The following is a 17408-nucleotide window of genomic DNA, read 5'->3' on the forward strand; positions in this document are numbered from 1 at the left end:
TGGTGGCGGCAGCGGCTGCAGTGGGGAGCGAGTGCGGGCGGGAGCGGCCGAGAGCCCAGCGCTGCCCCAGCCCGAGCTGCCCCAGCTCCATCGCTGCCCCTGCGCTGGGATGCTGTGGGTTTGGGGGGAAGAGGGAGCCGGCAGTGGGTGCTGGGCCTGGGGGCAGCAGGAGAAGAGAAGGAGAAGCAGGGTTGAAGAACAAAATGGTCAAACGCTGCACGTGGGAGGAGCAGGTGGGATTGTGCAGGAGAAAGAAGAATAATGGGCGGGAGTGTGAGGAAGAGCAGGTACACCGCAGGAGGGTCAGAAATGGGAAGCAGCACAATGTTCCACCCCTCCCTGTATCTGTAGCCTCTCCCCCAGCCCCAGGAGCCTTGCTCCCCCCATATGCAGCAAGTGACCGAAGAGGATGATCCATGATTTTCACAGGGGTGAATCTTGCTGTTTGTGAGCTTTATAGGGCTAAATGTTGGTGCTTTGGTTTTTTGCAGGGGCTGAATCTTTATATTTTGGAGGGGATTTGGGCTGCAACTTACTTTTTGGGGAGTGTTTGATCTATGTCTTGATGTTTGGATAATTTTTGTGCTGAATCGTGGTGTTTTGGAGGTTCTTATAGACACAAGATGCCAAATGACTTCCTGAGATGAACTTTGGAAGGAGGAACCCCCAGCCCAAGGTGCTCTTTTTTTTTTTCCCCTCAAACTAGGATTTGTCATTCCCATGCCGTGGGTAGATGGAGGAGGAGGAGGAAAAGCCCCAGAGATCTCTCAGGACGAGGAGGGGCTGCAAACCCAGCCCAGGGAGCTGCGAGGAGGAAAGACCCTCCCTGAGCCGGGAAGGCGGCCGGAGATCCAGGCAGAGCTCAGAGCTGGTGGAGAAACCTCCTGGAGGGGAGAAGCCCCACGAGTGCTTGGAATGTGGGAAGGGTTTCAGGTGGAGCTGCAAGCTGATCCGGCACCAGATGATGCACACTGGAGAACGGCCCTATGAGTGTGGGAAATGTGGGAAGAACTTCATGACTATTTCTCATCTGATGGAGCACCAGGTGATCCACACAGGGGAACGGCCCTACACCTGCTTGGAATGTGGGAAGAGCTTTGGGTGGATCTCTGCCCTGAGATACCACCAGCACATCCACACCGGGGAGAGGCCCTACGAGTGTCCCAAGTGTGGGAAGAGGTTTCACACCAGCTCCGATTGCCTCAAACATGAGCGGATTCACACAGAGGAGAGGCCCTTCCGCTGCCCCGACTGCGGGAAGGGATTCAACCGCAACGACATCCTCACTGTCCACCGGCGCATCCACACTGGGGAGAGGCCCTACGAGTGTCCTGAGTGTGGGAAGAGCTTCTCACACAGCTCAGCCTTGACCCGACACCAACGGAGTCTCCACTAAGGGAAGCCCTGTGAGTGCCCTGAGTGTGGGAAGAGCTTCGTGCTCTGCTCCAGCTCCATCCCCAATGGGAGGATTGGTGTTGGATGGTAGAAAAAAACACAAAAACACAACAAACAAACAAAAAACCCCCCCAAACAAACAAACAAAACAACAAAAAAAAACCCAAAAAACCAAAACCAAAAACCCACCAAAATAATGATACGCACAGAAGCAATATAAAAACACCGAAATCAAGCAAAAGGAATAGTCAGCTTCGAAATAAAGAATGGAGAAAAGTCATGAACTAACATTTCTCTTTGTTTTTAAACTATGGAGAAAAAACTCTTGTTTCCTCTAAAACATGTAAAAATATTTTGAAGTGAATATGACTGTTCCAACTGTACATATAAAGAAAAGCATTAATATTAAAGTAAACAAATGTTAAAATTGCAGTAATCTCCTAGGTTTAAATAATAAGAAAACCCCTGCTGACCCCCCCAATAAAACAAAAAGGAAAAAACTCTATTCTCAAAAATGAAGTAAGGTTTTGTTTAAACTGTTATAATCCTTAAACTGTGCATCAGAAGTTAATATAGTCCTCAATAAAAGTTATGAGAAAAATTGTTAGTCTGTATAAAGGATTTTTAGATAATAATCAGATTTCGATTCTCCTGGGTAGCTAATCACTGTAATATCAAAACAAGAAGAATCCGTTTTCTTATGAAGAAATCTCCATAGACTGGAAAAAAGTCTCCTCTTTCAAGTAAATGAGTGAAAAACTATTTTAGAGATGGTAGACTGAGTTGTTTTTGTATGTGTTTAGTATTAAAAAAAATGTATTGAAGAAAAAGCTGTAGCCTAAAGTATTCTTCTAAGGGTTTTTTCTTATAGTTTCTAGTAATAAAATTTCTCTTTATACCATTTAAAGTAAAACCTGTTTTTTGTCTACTTCTTAATCCTCTCTCACAACAAAAAAATTCAAATTAATAAACCAAAACTACTACATTTAACCTCAGTGATTCCAGGATTTTGATTTCCTATTACTCTAGGGTATCTTCTGGAGCCAAATGGTGATTGACTGGGGCAAAGACCAAGATTTTGGAGACAGTGGGGTGGAAACTCCTCCAAAAATGTTCTTCCCTCCCTCCCAAGCACATGGATCCTCTACTTGCACAGACACAGAAATTCTTTTCTTTTGGCCTTGATTTGCTTTTCCTTTGTTTTCATCCCTTTAAAACATCCAACACTGGGGTAAAAATAAAGACACTGAACTGAGACATGTGTGGGGACAGGGGGACAATGACATGGTGGGGACACAGACATGGAGAGTGACATGGGGACACATGGACATGGAGGGGGACATGGCCATTCCTGGGGACATGGGGGGACACGGGCATGGATGGAGATGTGGGGGACAGTGACAGGGATGGAAACATGGTGGGGACACAGCCATGGGTGAGGACATGGTGGGACATGGCCAGTGACATGTGGGGACACGGCCACGGCCGGTGCCATGGGGGGAACTTGCAGGGGCTGTGGGGGATGCTGGCTTGGAGGGAGTTGAGGGTTCCTGGCAGGGACTTGGGGCTCGCTGAGGCCTTTGGGGACCCCAGGCCGAGCGGCTCCGGCTGCGCTGGGAGACCCTGGCGGAGGTTCTGGGGCAGCTGCTCAAGGACCCCCTGCCCTGGAGCCCCAGCCGGGCATTGGGCTCCTGTAAGGGAATGAACGTCCTTGTCCCCAGCACGACAGATTTCTTATTTCTTGCAGGTGCAAATGGTTCTCTTACCAGAATAGCTTGTTGTGTTAATTGTTTTCATGCTTAAGATTGTTTTCAACTGGGAACAAGCAAGTTACTTAGCTGCACACAGAAGAAGTGACAGGCTAGCTATTAATTTAGCAGAGAGCAAGACCTGATTTTATGAAGCCTGCCTTTTATAATTTGTCTACCTGACTGCAACATCTCACCCTTTTTCATTAATTCAAAGAAGGCTCATATGTTCTGATGATAAAATAGCTCTCTCTTGTGAGGGTGTTATCTCATTAAGGTTATCACTGGTTATCTGTTAGATAAGGGATAAGATACATAAAAGATCGATTACAATCAACAAAACTTAGCCAATTCTATCATGTAATTGACCCAGGGTTTCACAGCATGAGAAAACAAAAGAATAATGTCCAGTGTGTCCTAGGGAAATGGGAATAAATGACCATTGTTTTAAAGTCCAAATAGTCCATTAGCTGGAAATGTTGATCTTTGACATCACTCAATGTGCTCTTGGATCCTGGAACAGGGAATAACTGAAGAAGGTTAGTAGGAACACTATTCCATGATGTTGACACAAGGCTTTTGTTGGCAATTTGCCTGGGAATTTCCAGACACAGCCATGTCTTGGCAGTCCTGCTTCTGGTTTTGTTCTGGCCACGAAGGCTGCATGGTGATTAGGTTCTTTTTCTTCTCACTGGGCTTCATTTTCTTGGAGGCAACTGATGTTTGGCTGAATGAACAGGTGACTACTTTGAAGTTGTTGATGATAAAAACACATGCATACCTTCTCCTTAAGTTAATGACTTAATTAGTCTTTGTAAATTCAATTGGTGAGGTTTACCTAAAATATTTTCTTTTTTTTGGTATAAATATTGCACTATTCATATTTCCTTAGGCGTTAATTTCCCCTTCTTTGTTTTAAAAACAGCATGCGTTACTCTTGCCATGAACATGAAGGGAACATCAAAACAAAACAATATATATAGTAAAACCAAAAACTTACAGCAATCGGGAATAATTCAGATACAACAATGCAAAACATTTCTGATAACAGATATAATTAATAACACATGTGAAATTACAGGATTACCAAGCACTACAACATTGTACCATCATCCCAGCGTCTGCAACAGCTGATAAGCCTCAAATCAGTGAAGAAGTGGATAATCATCACCGGAAAATGATTTGGGACGAAATGAGCGCAGAGCCGCCTGTGGCTGCAGTGCAGAGGCAGCTCCCAAGTCGGGCAGCAGACGGCTGGGGGGAAGCTCCGGGCCCCGCGGGGAGAACGGGAGCCTGAGCCGGCGGCGCTGAGCAGCGGGGGCTGCAGCCACCCGAAAGGGGGGTGGGAAAGCGCCACAGCGGGGAACGGGGGGGCTGTGATACCCCCTGAGCCGGGGCCTGAATCCTTAAAAACCGGAATAATCACGGAGAGAGACCCTCTAACTAATTAAAGTTACAAAGTGGTGTGTTTATTCACCGGCACGGGAGTCACCTCCCAAAGGCGTGACCGCCCCGAACAAGGTTCTTTGCCCTCTATTTATTGCCCAAGATCTTACATACAATACATGTGCATAACCCCAGCACCTCCCATCCCCATCCCATATTAAAATGAGCCCATTCGTCCTTCACACGTGCACAGTTCTTCTCTTGAATTGGGTCGGTGCTCTCGAAATGGGTCAGTGGTCTCGATGGATGAAGTCAGGAGAGTCTTCATCAGGGCTCTGTGACCCTCTGGAACAATCCAAGGCCTCTTGCTTTGTGATTAACGGTTTATTATTTTACGTTCTTCTATACATAAATTCATAATAGCAGATAATTATACCAATTAGCTCTTGCCTAAGCATCCAGTAATTGTTAACTTAGCATTTACCTACCCAACTTACATCTTGCTGATGGGAACTACTTTTATCCTTAGCAAAAATCTTAACTTTTTAAAATCATCATTCATCCCCCACTCCTTCTTCAAATTTAGTAAATTATTTTACTAATAACAATGCTTTGTTTACTTTTCATGCTTTAGCAGTTCTGGTAGGAAAAGCTTCTGGCCACCCTGTAAAGGCATCTGTTAATAACAACAGGTATCAGTACCCCCCTCTCCTGGATAGTTCTGAAAAATCTATTTGCCATTGCTGCCCAGGTCTATAGAATTTTTCTAATTTGTGTAGGCTTTGGTTTGGGAATATTTTTAGGATTACTTTGGAGGCAAGGCTACATTGGCGAGTCGCCTGAATTACTGTGCTTTGTAAGTTTCTGGCGATGATTCAATTTTTCAAATAATTGCACAGAGCATCAATTCCCCAATGTGTTTTCTCATGTTCCTTTTTCACTAATAACTATAACATGTAAGAGGGGATCACAAGCCTTCCTTTTCCTCTGGAATAGCCCACCCCTCCTGATTATAACTTTCATTTTTTTCCCTAATGAGCTTTTTGTCCCTTTTATTGTATCTTGGCTTACCTTCAATAGAGATATGCCCATCTGGAATTAAAGCTGCCTCAATTGTTTTAGTAATTACCTCACCTTTAGCTGCTTCTCTTGCCTTTCTGTCCGCCAGCTCATTTCCTTCTTCCAATTCAGAGCTCACTTTTTGGTGTGCCTTGATGTGCATTATAGCTACCTTTTCAGGTAACTGAACTACATCTCATAGTTTTAGTACTTCTTGTGCGTGTTTAATATTTTCCTTGTGAGTTCAGCAGTCCTCTTTCTTTCTAAATAGCTCCGTGTGCATGAACCACCCCAAATGCACACCTTGAGTCTGTATAAATGTTAATTTCTTTTCTTTTCACCAGCTCTAAGGCCTGGGTTAAGGTGATTATTTCAGCTTTTTGTGCAGGTGTTTGTTGGCAATGGTCCAGACTCTGTTACCTCCCTGTTTGTGGTAACTGCATACCCAGCGTGTCTTTTTCCACTGATGATGGAGCTGCTCCCATCACTGAACCAGGTCTCAGCGTCCTCGAGAGGGGTGTCCTGCAGATCCGGGTGAGTGCAGTAGGTGTCTGCAATGGTCTCCAGGCAGTCATGGATCACTGGTTCTCCCATACTCCCGCTGAGGAAAGAAGCTGGGTTCACAAGGTTAGTTACCACAATTCCAATATCATCTTGTTCTACCAGTATGGCCTGGTACTTCAGCAATCTCTGTGGGGAAAGCCAATGCCTCGCTTTCACCTCCAGGACTGCAGACACTGTGTGGGATACTAACAAAGTCATCTTCTGGCCCAGGGTGAATTTGTGTGACTCTTGGGTGTTCAGTGCTACTGCAGCAACAGCTCTGAGGCACCCTGGCCACCCCTTGGCTGCTGTGTCCTGCTGTTTGCAGAGGTAGGAGACTGCCCTCCAGTACGGGCCCAGGTCCTGTGCTGATATTCCCAGAGCAATCCCTTGTTTTCATGAGAAAACAGAAAGAATGGTTTACTCACGTCTGGAAGTCCCAGGGCTGGAGCTGACATGAGTCCCTTTAGCTGGTTGAAGGCTCGTGATGCTTCTGTTGTCCCCTGAAGATCCCTGCTCCCTTCCCTGATTAAGGCACACAGGGATTTAACTAACAGTCCATAGTTATAAATCCACAGTCTGCACCACCCTGTCATGCCTAGAAAGGTTCTCAGTTCTTTCACTGTCTGGGGTTTCAGGGTTTGGCATATTGCTTCCTTATGGTCTTGCCCCAAGGCCCTTTTTCCTGCACTCACTTCATAGCCCAGGTAAATAAGTGTCTGCTTCACCATCTGGGCTTTCTTTTGGGATACCTGATACCCCTGCAGGCCCAAAAAGTTTAGGAGGCTTACTGTGCAATCCACACATGCCTCCTGGGTCTGGGTGCCTATTGAGAGCTCATCCACGTACTGGATGACACATACATTCAATATGCTTCACATACTGAAGCAGCTGTCCTTCTCCTGGTGGGGATTCCCAAGACTCCAAATCCATTGCCAGCTGCTCTCCAAATATGGTGGAGGAGTTCTTGAACCCCTGGGGTGGTACACACCATGTGAGCTGAGTTTTATGTCCAGTTTTGGAATTCTCCAATTCAAATGCAAAAATTTTCTGGCAGGCTTTGTGGAGAGGGAGGCAAAAGAAAGCATCCTTCAAATCTAAAAGGATAAACCAGGTTAGTTCAGGTGTTAAATGAGTTAACAAGGTGTAAGCGTTGGCAACCACTGGATATAAATCTTTTCTTATTAACAGCCCTTAAATCTTGTACTAACCTATATGATCCATCAGGCTTTTTCATGGGCAAAATAGGAGTATTAAAATCAGATTGACACTCTTTTAATAGTCCTATTTGCAAAAAGTTCTCGATGATTAGACTGATTCCTTCTTTGCCTTCCTTTTTCAAGGGACATTGTTTGACTCTTACCAAATGTTTTCCCTCTTTGAGCCTGATTTGCACTGGTAAAGCATTCTTTGCCCTCCCTGGTATTTTAGAGGGCCATACTCCAGGGAACACCTGATCCGTTATTTTCTTAATAAATTCCTTCTTAATTTTCAGCTTCTCTGGTTACTAGCATTAAGCTTAACAATTCCACGTATTGTTGATCTTTTACCTCCAAACTAATTTTCCCATCTTTGAATATTTTTACTTCCAATTGCTCTAGCAGATCCCTGCCCTAAAGTGCAGATGGAGCTTTAGGCAAGTACAAAAATCAATGAATTCCCCCTCTAGGGTAGGGCCCTCTGGTCCCCTTCAATCCTCCTTTACCTGAGCCACCACCCCTTTTTCGGTCACCTCTTCTCTGTTTGTCACCCCTTCTTAGTTCTGGACACTGGTTTTTCCAGTGTCCAAATTTCTAGCAAAATGGTTTTTTCCTGGTCGAGGTGGTCCTTGTTTTGGGGCATCTTGCTCATGTTTCCCTTTTACATTTTCCTGTATTATTGATAGTTATTTCTTCGTCCCTGGTTTACACCCCTGTTCCTGATTGCTGAAAACTCTCCACGCCTTGTCCAGCAAAGTCTCTAAGCCCCAGCTCGTTGGGCCCCAGATCTTCTGGAGCCTGATGTCACTTGTAGATTGCCCTAAAAACAAGTTTACCAACTGTTGTGTTCTGTCAGTGGATTCAGGATCCAGGGTGGTGTGTCGGTGCATTGCCTCTCACAACGGGTCTAGAAATTCAGAAGGGACCCTGTTTAATAGCATACAGGGCTGACCAGTTCATGGTTCTAGGAATTGCTCTTTCCAGCCCCTTCACTATCAATTCCTGGTATTTTGTTAGCTGTGCTGATTCCTCTGGCCTATTAGGGTTCCAGCCTGGATCCTGAAGGGGAAATAAATCCTTAATGTCCTCCTGTGTTGTTCTGCAATCATCCTCGGCCAGATCTTCAGCCACCTTCAAAGCCAACTGCTTCTCTGAGTCTGTTAAAGAATCAAGCAGTAGCTGGAGGTCAGTCCAACCAGGCCTGTGCTGTCTAACCATAAACTTCATTCTCTTAGCAACACCTATTGGATCGCTCTGATAACTCTTAGCAATCTTTTCCCAGGAATCCAGATCCAATGCAGAAAAGGGAACTTTAACTGGCACTGTTGTTCCCTCGGAGGTTACTGTCTCCCTCAGAGGAGCCTCTCTAATTTGTTTTCGGGTCCTTGATGCTGTGGGACCCTGTGGGGAGGGCCCATCCTCCTCACTGTCACTGGGGTGACGGAGGGTACAGTCAGGTTGGCTCTCATGCTTTGGGAATTGGTGGGAAATCCTGCTTTAATTCCTGTTCTCCCGAGGGAAGGTGATGCAGGGGATGAAGTGGGGATAGAGGCTCCCTCCCCTTTCCTGCCTTTTAGAGGGTGTTTTAAGCAATTCTTCTTTTTCTTTTTCCTGAGCTTCCATACTATATATCTTGTCAGGATGTGTGCATCTTTGGTTTATTGAACACTTACTGCAACGTCACTTGGATTTTCCCCTGTTAGCTTTATTATCTTTTTCCAGAGCCAACACTGAAGGGTCAGATGGTGGCCTAATCCCACAATCCCTTTGCCACTTGTAGTGATTCCAAAGGGTGGAAAACTTCAGGATAATAACCTCCTGCAATTTTTGTTCACGCCTAAGTAAAAGCATTAGCTGTAACAGTTTCATAGCGACGCATCCCAGCTGGTGGCCATTTCACCCCTCCTCAAGTCTATAAAGTGGCCACCACTGCGGGCACAGCTTAACAAACTCTCTCTTGGTTTCTGTACCACCATGGCCCACCAGCTCTTTCCAACGTGTCAAAATACATCCCAAGGGGCTGTCTTTAGGAATCTCTCTGCTCTCACTCGCCCCCATGCTGAGAGTTCCTCCTCTCTCAACGCCTTTTAATCTTGTCCCAACTCCGAAGCTTCACCTGGTGATAATCAGGTACAAAGGTACACTGAGCACACTCACCCCTAAGGATCTGTGCTGGTTTCTGTGGGGTTCCTGAAATCCCGTTTTCTAACAGCTCAAATATTCTATTGCTACCGTGTGCCTCCTGACCAGTGACCAATAAAATCCATATAACTATCTGGGAAGCCTTTTATTCCTTTCTGTGACAAAGATCGCAAATTCCATTTCTAGGCATCCTCCACTTGTGTACTCGCCAGACCCACAATTCTCGACAAATTACACAACGAAACACAACCCACAGGTTACAGTCACAGCTCCCCCTTGGACAGGGAAGTTCCTTTGGCCTGGGATCCCCCTCCCTGAACCTTCTATTCCTAGGCATATAATTTTACCAGCAGGAGAGAAAGGGAAAAGATAAAAGCAACTGAAGGAAAAGGGTTAACAGTGAAAGCAGCGAACCAAATCACTGAAGCTCTGCAATTATAATCTTTGACACAAGATGGCTGTGTTGCCTAAAGAATGAAACCCTTCAACACAAAATGGCGATATCTTTCTAAAATACTCACAACGCGCACTACACAACTAAAAAAAAAGTTCCTTTTTATTCACCTCTAAAGGAATTCATGTATCACAACCAAACACTTCCAAACACTTCACTCACAACACTTTTACAAAATGGCAAAATTCAAAACAAAAATTCGTTTTCTCCCCCTTCAAATTTCTGATCACAGTTCGCTGGCAAACCAAGCCTCTCTCGTTGTACCTTGGGCTGAATATTCACAAAGCCACGCCGAAAATCCGGCAAACTTCGGCCAAGGCACAATTCCTCTGCGGGGGGAGGGTAGCTCTGAACTCACGTCTGCCTCTCCCCTCCGCACCTAGGGACCAACAACACTCTGTCAGAATAGTGCCCCACACACTGGTGATTTTAAAGCCTCACAAACAACTAACTATATTTTCTCGCAGTTAAAACAGCCTCAATTAAAACTTCGGGGTTGGACGGAAACCGAGAAATGTTGCTCAAAGCTGCAAACCCGCAGTACCGGGTACCGGGGTTACTCCCGACTGTGCCGGATGTAATTTCAAACCGCACCCACACTGCTCGCTTCCTTTAAACACAAAACAAACAGCTTAAACACAAAACTGCCGCTCTCACCCGGTAATACACCGTTCACAATCTGACTGCTTGCACACACACACAGCCAAAGCTCACACACACAGCCAAAGCTCTCACACACAGCCAAAGCTCACACGCATCAACCAAAACTCACACACACAGCCAAAGCTCACACACACACAGCCAAAGCTCACACACACAGCCAAAGCTCACACACCACCCCAGCCCCCGCGATTCAAGTGTAATACAAGTGCTTTGGGTTCCTCCGCCCTCCCGGGTGTATCTCTTCTGCTAATCAGCCGCAAATCTCAAAATTCTTCCACAACCTACACATACATAAATTCAAAACACATACAATACTTTGCGAACATGCTCCCAAAACCACACAAACCAAAGTACATACAGCACACCGCTAACCCACAGTCTAAGCACACAAAACAAGTTCCATCCACACGCTCAAGAACACACGCGCATCTGGAGCACACAGACTGTGATCACCATATTCTGCAACCCAAAAATGGAGTCACCCACACACCACCACTCGTGACGGATCCCTCAAGCTAAAGCCCACCACGCTGCTTTTAAACCACAGATAGAACTGGAGCCACCACAGCTCCCGTACCACAGCCCTGCCATGAACGCTGTTATTGCCCTGCCCCAGCTCTGCCCACGCTGCCGGGCGAGCTCCGCTCCCCGCGGCCGCCACCGGCCCCGCTTCGGGACAAGAGTTCCTGGGGCTGTTACTGATCTCACCCGGAACACAAACCACTGCCAAATTCCACGGAAAGTTACAAACAAATCCACTTCAGGCTTTTTCACTGCGCGCTTGACGTCTCGCAGCATCTTATCAGTTTGCCTTTCTTAAAGGTGGTTATCTTTAATTTTTAACCATACCTTTTTTGTCCGTATCTCCGGCAGATCTCGTTCTTTCCCCCGGGGTGCCAGCGGGGAAAAGGAACCCTCTTCCTAGGAAGATCCCAGGTGGGCGCCCAAGAGGGATCCCGAACCTCGCTGGCCCTCGGCCAGAGAGAAGAGAGTCCTGCTGCGGTCACCAAATGATTTACCAAAATAAGAGTATTGGCCTATTACTGATACCCAACTGTGACGGACAAAAGACTCTTTAGCAATTTAAAGTTAGAAAGTGTATGTTTATTCAGTGCTGGACAGCAGCCTGAGGTAACCCTCCAATACACACTGCAAAATTACAGGTGATCACAGAGTCGATTTATTGACAAAAGCTTCAAACAAATATATATTCATAATACCAGCCTCTCCCATCCCCCCCCGCTTCTTGTGGTAATTAGCTTGAATGGCTATTAAGCATGCGTGGTTGGCTTCTTGAATTAAGTCTGGGGTCGTTTTTGTGGGGAGGGGTCTTAAAAAGAGGAAGAAAGGCGAGTCTTCCTCGCCCTGAACTCTCGACCCTTTCTATCGACGACAATACAAATGGCTTCTGGGAGAACTCCAATTTTCCCTCCCTTCATGACTTTGAATAAGTTTCTGCTTGCAATTGAAACTACTTACTAGTTTCATCTGTTCCCGTTGCAAGCACAGCTGAGCAAACATAAAATGACAGTCAATAAATTATTTAAGTTTCAGATAACCATCTGAAGGCCAGTTTCTTCTAACTTCTAACTCTTAATTATTTTCAGCAAGGCCTATGTTTATTCAGCGCCGTTTAATAAACTCTAGTAAATAACTAACTTTTAACTAATCCTAATTTCTCTAAGACTAAGTGTTTCACTTGGGTGACACATTGTAGTGTATGCACCCCATGCCACAGCAGCTGTACACAAACTAAAGGGGGGACATTGGCTGGCCGGGAATAGGATGCTTAAATACCAATCGCTGTTATTAGAGCAGGATGGTGTTACCTTGGAAACAACTTCTGTTGTTAAGCCTGCCATGTTTCTGTCCTCCACCTTAACTGACGATGTGCCTGATCAGGACTGTTTGCAGACAATTGAAGAGGTCTATTCCAGCTGGCCAGACCTGAAGGACGTGCCCCTGGAAAATCCAGATCAGGAGCTTTTTACAGATGGCAGCTAGCCCAGAGAGGACATGAAAACATTTCAACATTTTTGTGTTGAAAATCTTTTGAAACATCTAAAACAGGTAATAATAGGAAAAGGAATGACTGACATTGTACAATCAGTAGTGAGCAAATATAAAATCTGCTGTAGAAACAACCCGGATATGAGGAAAAGAGTTGTGTTAGGAGTAACAAAGGCCAGGCATCTTCCTGGAGATTACTGGCAAATAGATTTTGCAGAGTTACCAGGCAAAGAGGGACACTGGTCCATACTGGTATTAGTTGACACTTTCAGTGGATGGCCGGAAGTTTTCCTCTGTTGCACTAACACAGCCAAGGAAGGAGTGAAAGTTTTGCTCAATTATGTAATTCCAAGGTTTGGGGTTCCCTTGGGGATGTCATCAGATAGGGAACAGCACTTTGTCACAACAGTGGTTAAAGAAGCGAGCCGGATTTTGGGAATTACTTGGGATCTGCACACACCTTACAGACCCCGAGCGAGTGGTGAAATTGAACATATGAATGGGACCCTCAAAACACAAATTAGTAAACTTTGTCAGGAAACATCCATGACATTGGTTCAAGCCTTGCCTGAAGCTTTACTGAGTATCCACATCCAACCGAGGTGGAGGGAAAACATCAGTCCCTATGAAATACTGTATGGCAGCCATATCAGATTCCACATGTTCCAGGTTAAATTCACATGAAGGGCAAACTTGATTCACAGAGATATCTGATGGCTTTGGCTCCACATTGCAGAAGCTCCAGAATTACATCCTGCTATCCAGACCCATAGGACTGGACACACCTGCACATCCCTTCCAGCCTGGACACTGGGTCTGTGTGAAATGGTGGGACAGTGATCCTCTGCAAGCCAAGTGGAGAGGACCATTCCAAGTCCTGCTGACCACCTTCACTGCAGTCAAAGCTGCTGGCAAAGGATCATGGATTCACTGCTCCAGAGTTAAGAAGGGTTCTACTCCGGAAACTACTAAAAGAACAGAGATTGATGCAGATAAAAATATGTTTTCAATTATTCCTCTTTTATGCCCAAAGAAATGTTCATAACAATCATTATTCTTCTTTGCATGATAGCGAACTGTGCAAGACATTTCTACTGTTAGATATTTATCTATTATTAGATATTTATCTGCTGATATTTCTTATTGTTATTTACTATATTTTAGATACTTATCCATTATTAAACACCTATTATTAGCAGATATTTAGAATAGAGACTTGACAAGGTAAAGGCCTTGTTAAGCTTTTAAAGGGGGGAAAAGATGCCTTAATTTTCAACTTTCATATTTTTCAGATTCTGTGCTGCCCTAGTGCGTGACTCTGAACTTCAAATAAAGTGTTAGCAAGTTCTCTTCACAGCTTAGTTAGACAAAACAATCTTTTTCCAGTCTGAGAACCAAGGACACCGTTGCAGCTTCAGGCCCAAAAATTGTAAACAATAATGAATTGAGGAGAGCAATCTGGGTGAATGAGACTTCATAACCTAGAGCTCTAATTGGACAATTAACCCCAAGATGTAAATTGACCAAAACTGATAAAAGTGTGGAAATCTGTGACTGCTCGTCCATCTTGGGTAGAGCCACGGCCGGGCTCTTGTACTGCCCAAGGTGAATCCTTTGAAGGCCTTTTAGTAAAAACCTCCTTGACTCCTTTAACTCTGTCCAGCCTCTCTGGGCATCAGTTGGAGATTCCCCAGTGACCCTGGTGATCCATGTTGGGAACACACCTGGCTGGGGGGGCTCCACATCTTCCTGGCTCCCTGTGGACACCTGGATGAATGCAGGGGCAGGAACGTCCATTGGGACCCAAACTGACATTGGGAATTCCTTGGGGAGAGCAGATTTGTTGACTTTCAACCCAAAAAAGTCTTCTGCATTCAGTCCTATCTTCTGGTGGCATCCAGGGATACTGAATGGTCTTGGAGGTCATTTCCAACCTCAGTGATTCCACGGTTTTTATTTCCTATTGCCCAGGGGTATCTTCTGCAGCCAAATGCTGATGACCAAGATTTTGGAGACAGGGGGGTGGGAACCCCTCCAAAACAGGTTCTTCCCTCCCACCAAAGCACATGGATCCTCAGCTGGCATGGACAAGGAAATCCCTTTCTTTTGGCCTTGATTTGCTTTTCATTTTTCTTCATGGAGTAAAAATAAAAAAACAGAAGCTCTTCTCGGGATAAAAAACAAAGACATTGAACTGAGACATGGGTGGATGTAGTAATTATGTTGAGATAGACATGACTGGCATCATCAGCAGTCCTTTATTAAAAACTTTTCATGCCTTATTTCAATGGACTTCTCTTAGGCAACTCTGACTCCTTCCCTCACAGGCAGCTCCACACAGCTCTGACTCCTCCTCTCCTCTCTGCAAGTTTCCTTCTTCCTTCTACATGACTGGCTAAACCCCAGCCTGTCCCTTATCTGGCCACCTAACCCTGTCTGTCACAACAACTTCTTACCTTATCTGTCCCTGGCACAACCCCATGTCCCTTGTCTCCTCACAGCACAGCCAGCAGACTCCACCCCAAACTGCAGCAGATCCTCAGTCTCAATCTCCAGCTGTGACTGTGACTAGTGGCCAGCTAGCCCACTCTTTTATAAAACACCCATCCTCATTGGGCAGGCAAGGCTGTTTCCACTCCTCAGTAATCAGTACAGGTGTAGTTCATTGGGAAACATTGCCTTCTAGCCTTTCAACCTATCTTCCCACAAATTCCCCCTTTTTTATTTAATCAAAATAAATTGACATGATGACACATTCACATATTTCACCTCAGACTAACAGTTATACAATTGTTTGGGCAACACATCACAATAAGGACATATACTTGAAATCTCAGTTCTCAAATATCACAAGTAGTTTGCCTAGCTTTACTTCATGATTGTTTCCTTCAGCAAGTTCTTATATAAGAAATAATTGTCTGCATGCTGTAGATTGATTAGACATTTACCTTTCCCCAGAGCCAAGAGTCTTATTATTTTTCTCCTCACATATAACCAATTTATTCCATTTTCATTACCCAAAGTGAAAGTTTACAGCAGCATTAACAACCACATCCAATTAATTCTGATTGATTCTTCATTCTTTTCTCATTGATTGTTAGCTTTCTTTTTTAATTTACTTTGGTTTAGTTTGGCTTTTAGCAGTACAGAACATCAACCTAAGGATTCTCTTAGCTCTGAAATGCCTTTGTGAATTAAGCTTGATACATTACCCAGATTCTCACAGTACATACTATTAAAGCTCAAGAAGCAGAAAGCTGCAATTCATAAACACAATATACATGTTTCAGCATCAAACAGACACATTGCATTCAACAGCAGAACCACCATCTCCAGCTTTTCCTGTGTCTTGTTCCTTTAATTACTTCACTTGTTCCTTCTTCAGCTGAGTTGCTTTTGTAAAGTTATTTTAGCTAACTGCTGTGCAGGAGTAACATATTGGAACTTGGCTCTTAATTCATCTTTTTGGGGGACACAGAGGCAGCTCTGGCAGGCTCTGCTTCAGGGACAGGCACATTCTCAAGCCGAACTTCATTCTTCTCTTGCTCCCCATTAACTTCAATTTCTTGCTCTCATTCTTCTTCCACCTCCTGCTCTGTTTTCTATTCTTTTAGAGTCTCATAGAGCAATCTCCAGGTGGCAGTCAAATTTGCAGCTGCCTTGTCCCCTTTGCATACTGCATCCCATGGACTTTCCCCAACTTCTTTCCATACTCTAACACTAATGGCAGTACTTTCATCAATCTTAATAACATATTTTTTTTTCCCCAAGTGTTTTTTTAATACACATAAAACAGTCTGTTGCCAGTGGCTCATCTGGATAAGCATCCCTTCAGGTGTCACAGTCAATCAGGTTCAGACCAGCGGCTTCCCCCACTGCTCTCAGCTTCACTGGGCTCCATCTCTGGCTGTACCTCACCCTACAGCCCAAGTCCAACCACGCTGGCATCACCATTATGTAGTAACTATGTTGAGACGGACTGGACTGATACCATCATCAATCCTTTATTAAAAACTTTACATGCCTTCTTTCTGTGGACTTCTCTCAGCCAACCCTAACCCCTTCCCTCATAGGCAGCTCCACACAGCTCTGACTCCTTTCTTACAGGCAGCTCCACACAGCTCTGACTCTGTCTCTCCTCTCTGCAAGTTTCCTTCTACATGACTGGCTAAACCCCAGCCTGTCCCTTATCTGGCCACCTAACCCTGTCTGTCACAACAACTTCTTATCTCATCTGCCCCTTGCACAACCCCATGTCCCTTCTCTCCTCACAGCACAGCCAGCAGACTCCACCCCAAACTGCAGCAGATCCTCAGTCTCAAGCTCCAACTGTGACTGTGACTAGTGGCCAGCTAGCCCACGCTTTTATAAAACACCCATCCTCATTGGGCAGGCAAGGCTGTTTCTACCTCTCAGTAATCAGTACAGATGTAATTCATTGGGAAACATTGCTTTCTGCACTATCCTTTCAACTTATCTTCCCACACTTATTCTGTAAGGCTTTTCTTATTTCCTATAGTTATGGTCACCATCATCTCATGGTCATGGTCACCTCACAGCCACCTCATGGTCACAATCGTCTCACAGCCATGGTTGTGTCATGATCATCTCATGGTCTTGATCACCACATAGCCATGGTGTGTTGTGGTCATCTCATGGCCACCTCTTGGTCAAGATGTGTCATGGTCACAGTCATGATAATCTCATGGCCTTCAGTATTTCATGGCCGTGGTGGTGTCATGGCAATCTCATGGTCATCTCATTGTCACCATCATCTTGTGGTCATCTCATGGTCACGGCCATCTCATG

The 17408-nt window shown here is 45.0% G+C and overlaps 1 long non-coding RNA gene and 1 pseudogene across 3 annotated transcripts; one reads left to right on the plus strand and one right to left on the minus strand.

Annotated features, from left to right (window-relative positions):
* The first annotated feature begins 961 nt into the window (after nucleotides 1-961).
* Nucleotides 962-17408, plus strand: part of LOC148218100 (uncharacterized) — a 136615-nt pseudogene continuing 120168 nt past the window's right edge.
* On the minus strand, nucleotides 4591-11488 carry LOC148218101 (uncharacterized). Of its 3 annotated transcripts, XR_015800598.1 has the most exons (3): nucleotides 11337-11488; nucleotides 6560-8487; nucleotides 4591-6189 (listed from the first exon to the last, which is right to left on the minus strand). It is a non-coding gene; the product is annotated as an uncharacterized LOC148218101 (long non-coding RNA). The 3 variants fall into 3 exon arrangements; XR_015800596.1 differs by lacking the exon at nucleotides 11337-11488 and having other exon boundaries at nucleotides 6560-8612; XR_015800597.1 differs by lacking the exon at nucleotides 11337-11488 and having other exon boundaries at nucleotides 4591-6202; nucleotides 6560-8612.

This window comes from Sturnus vulgaris, unplaced genomic scaffold (assembly GCF_052056855.1).
Source record: "Sturnus vulgaris isolate bStuVul1 unplaced genomic scaffold, bStuVul1.hap1 Scaffold_195, whole genome shotgun sequence".
NCBI lineage: Eukaryota > Metazoa > Chordata > Aves > Passeriformes > Sturnidae > Sturnus > Sturnus vulgaris.